Raw genomic sequence first — 4,489 nt, 5'->3', positions numbered from 1 at the left:
TCAACCTTGAGAAGCATATTAAGAGGCATCTCATCCCTCTTGGACATATTACCCACACATTGACATCGATCACATTTCAAAACGAACTGATGAGCATCTTTAAATAATATCGGCCAAAAGAAACCTGCTTGAAGAACACGAGCTGTTGTCTTTTCTCCACCATAATGTCCTCCATAAGCTGTTGAGTGGCAATCTCGCAAGATCCCTCCCCCCTCCATTTTGCTGTAAGGAATACATCTCCTGATGATTTGGTCAGCTCCTTGGCGAAAAAGAAATGGCTCATCCCACATATACCACTTCACTTCATGTAGAAACTTCTTTTTTTGAGCATAAGATAAGTCGGGAGGCATGATGTTACTCACAAGGTAGTTCACAATGTCTGCAAACCACGGTTCTTCTTCTTGTACTCCAAACAGCTGCTCGTTAGGAAAAGATTCGTTTATCAAGGTTTTATCTAATGAAGTAGCATTAGGATTCTCTAATCGCGAGAGATGATCAGCAACTTAATTTTAAGTTCCTTTTCTGTCCTTGATCTCTAGTTCAAATTCTTGGAGCAAAAGAACCCATCGAATCAATCTAGGCTTCGACTCCTTCTTCGAGACAAGATATCGAATTGCAGCGTGATCAGTGAAAACTGTCACCTTAGTCCCAAATAGATAAGATCAAAATTTCTCAAAACCATAGACAATAGCCAAAAGTTCTTTCTCTGTAGTAGTATAATTTAGTTGGGCGCCATTCAAGGTCTTACTAACATAGCAGACCACATGAAATATGTTGTTCTTTCTCTGCCCAAGAACTGCTCCAACTGCATAATCACTTGCATCACACATCATCTCAAAAGTTCATTCCAATCGGGTGCAGTTATGACTGGTGCCGTAATTAGACTCTTTTTCAATGTTTCAAACACTGCAAGGCATTCGTCATCAAACTTGAAAGGGACATCTTTCTCTAGTAAACTGCACAATGGCTTTGAAATTTTCGAGAAGTCTTTAATGAAACGCCTTTAGAAACCCGCGTGACCAAGAAAACTACGAATTCCCTTGACAGAAATGGGAGGTGGAAGATTCTCAATGACCCCCACCTTGGCTTTATCCACTTCAAGACCCTTATTAGAAACCTTGTGCCCGAAAATTATGCCTTGACGCACCATGAAGTGATATTTCTCCCAATTGAGAACCAGATTGGTCTCAACGCACCTCTTGAGGACGTGTCCAAGATTTTGCAAGCATTCATCAAAAGAATTTCCAAAGACTGAAAAGTCGTCCATGAACACTTCCACATTCTGGCGAATCATGTCTGAAAAATTGGCCATCATACAGTGCTAAAATGTGGCTGGTGCACCACACAGACCGAAAGAAACTCGTCTAAAGGCGAATGTACCGAATGGACAAGTGAAGGTAGTTTTCTGTTGATCTTCTGGAGCGATACAAATCTGATTATAACCTGAATAACCATCCAGAAAACAATGGTACTCATGACCAGCCAACTTGTCAAGCATCTGATCAATGAAGGGCAAGGGAAAGTGATCCTTCCTAGTGGCCTTATTTAGCTTTCTGTAGTCTATACAAACTCTCCACCCCGTGACTGTTCTTGTAGGAATAAGCTCATTCTTCTCATTTTCTACCACAGTGATACCACCTTTCTTTGGTACACATTGGACCGGGCTTACCCATGAACTGTCAGAGATAGGATAAATAATCCCTGCATTCAACCACTTTAGAATTTCCTTCTTCACTACTTCCTTCATGATTGGATTCAGTCTTCTTTGCTTCTCGACTGTAGGCTTACTACCTTCTTTTAGCAGAATTTTATGCATGCAGTAAGAAGGGCTGATTCCCTTGATATCTGCTATAGTCCATCCAATTGCCGATTTGAACTCCCTCAGAATTCTCAAAAGCTTTTCCTCCTCACTACCTGAAAGGTCAGATGCAATAATAACAGGCAGAGTAGATGCATCACCTAAAAAAGCATACCTCAAATGTTCAGGTAAAGGCTTAAGCTCAAGAGTAGGAGCTTCCTCAATAGAAGGCTTGAGGCGTTTAGGAGCTTTGTTCAATTCCTCCATTCTAAGAGATTCAAAAGGCATTTCAATCTTCCTTTTCTAGGGAGAAGCATTCAAATATTTCAATTGCTCATCTCCTTCGTCATCTTCACTATCTGAATTTCCCAACAAGGTTTTTTCTTAAGGCATCAGACCTTAGCAATTGGTCAAGTTCCGATGTGACCACCGAGTCGACCAACTCAACTTTTAAGCACTGCTCATTATCAGTAGGAAATTTCATAGCATTGAACACATTGAACGTCACATCTTGATCCAACACTTGTATTGTAAGTTCACCCTTCTGCACATCAATCAAGGTTCGGCCAGTTGCCAAGAAGGGCCTTCCCAAGATTATGGGAATCTTATTATCCTCCTCGAAATCAAGAATGACAAAATCAGCAGGGAAGATGAGTTTATCCACCTTGACCAATACATCATCTACAATACCTCTCGGATACGTAATAGAATGGTCGGCCAACTGCAAGGTCATATAAGTTGGTTTGGACCAGGTAAGTCCAATTGCTTGAAGATTGACAAAGGCATCAGATTGATGCTAGCTCCCAAGTCACATAAGCATCTGTTAAAAGACACTTTCCCAATAGTACATGGAATAGTAAAGCTTCCTAGATCTTTAAGCTTTGGAGGCAACTTCTGCTGTAGCATAGCACTGCATTCCTCCGTGAGAGCGACAGTCTCAAAATCATCTAGCTTCACTTTTTGAGAGAGAATACCGTTCATAAACTTTGCATAACTAGACATCTGCTCGAGAGCCTCAGCGAAATGTATGTTGATGTGAAGTTTCTTGAACACTTCCAAAAACTTCTCGAATTGCTTGTCCAGCTTTTTCTTCTATAGCCTCTTAGGAAAAGGCGGTGGAGGATAGATCTATTTCTCCCCTGTATTACCCTCAGGCAGAGTGTGCTCAACATTAGTCTTCCTTGGTTCCACTTCTTCGTCCTGCTGCTCTAATTCTTTCTCTGCTCCAGCTTTTTCAGCCAACTCTTGAGTTTGTTCGGGATTAGCTTCTTTTTTCCCCGGCACTTCAGTGTCACTAGGTAGTGTACCAGGTTGACGATTTAGAAGGCATTGGCAATTTTCCCAATTTGATTTTCCAAGGTCTTGATAGAAACAACTTGGCTCTTGTACATAGGCTTCAACACCTCCAATTCAGATTTTTCATTAGCTTGCTGTAGCTGGAGTTGTTGTTTTGGTGCATACTGCGGTTGTGAAAACCAAGGGGTTGTACTACTTAGCTGAGTACTGATGATAAGGCTGTTGAACCGCATTCTGAGCATTGCTCCAACTGAAATTAGGATGGTTGCGGTTGTTTGGATGATAGGTGGCTGGTACAAGTTGCTGCGATCGCTGAAAGTTACGAACGAACTGAGCTGATTCATTAAAAATTATGCACTGATTAGGCTCATGGACACCAGCACAAAGCTCACAGACACTAGTGATTTGATTAACTCCATAATTAGCCAAAGTGTCCACCTTCATTGTTAAAGCCTTAAGTTGGGCAGCGATAGCAGTTGCTGCATCTAACTCCAGAATTCCTGCAACTTTTCCCTGAGTCAATCTCTGGGAAGGATTCTGGTACTCGTTAGCAACCATCAGTTCAATATATTCATAAGCTTCATCATAGCTCTTAGCCCACAAGGCTCCTCCTGATGCTGCATCAAGCATGGGCCTAGAAGTAGGACCCAATCCATTGTAGAACAGTTGATAATCATCCAATCAGGCATGCCATGGTGTGGGCACTTCCTTAGCATCTTCTTATATCGATCCCAAGCCTCTCACGGAGATTCTCCAGTTTGCTGCGCAAACTGGGTAAGAGCATTCCTGATTATTGCTGTCTTCATCATGGGAAAGAATTTAGTGAGAAACTTTTGAGCAAGATCTTCCCAAGTTTTGATAGACCCTGCTGGTAGAGAGTGTAACCAGCATTTAGCTTTGTCCCTCAGAGAGAGTGGAAAGAGTCGCAGCTTGATAGCATCTTCAGTCACACCATTGAACTTGAAAGTATCGCAAATCTCGATGAAATCCCTGATGTGCATGTTGGGGTCTTCGGTAGGAGAACCCCCAAACTGAACTGAGTTCTATATCATCTGGATCGTGCTTGACTTGATCTCGAAAGTGTTAGCCATGATGGCTGGTCGAATGATGCTAGACTGAATGTCATTAATCTTAGGCTTAGAATAGTCCATCAAAGCCTTCAGATTTCCTGCTTGATCGCCCATAGCTACTATAATTGGCTCTTCAACTTTCTCTTCTTCTTCAACCTTCTTTTCTTCCTCCGACACTTCTTGCGAATTACCACAAGTTCTTCCTCGGCTTTATCCAGTGTTCTCTTACGAGTACGCGAACGCGTATGCATACACCCTCACTAGATAACCTGAAACAAGACAAGGAAACAAATAAGTAACAATGTTCGAGTCAATGAACTTTAAC

At 41.9% G+C, this 4,489-nt stretch overlaps 1 non-coding gene across 1 annotated transcript; it reads left to right on the top strand.

The window, feature by feature from the left end:
- The first annotated feature begins 3,781 nt into the window (after nucleotides 1-3,781).
- Nucleotides 3,782-3,888, top strand: LOC141699484 (small nucleolar RNA R71). Its single transcript, XR_012565945.1, has one exon. It is a non-coding gene; the product is annotated as a small nucleolar RNA R71 (small nucleolar RNA).
- Nucleotides 3,889-4,489: the final 601 nt, after the last annotated feature.

Source organism: Apium graveolens, chromosome 11 (genome assembly GCF_009905375.1).
Source record: "Apium graveolens cultivar Ventura chromosome 11, ASM990537v1, whole genome shotgun sequence".
Taxonomy (NCBI): domain Eukaryota; kingdom Viridiplantae; phylum Streptophyta; class Magnoliopsida; order Apiales; family Apiaceae; genus Apium; species Apium graveolens.
This window is presented reverse-complemented; position numbering and strand designations above follow the sequence as displayed.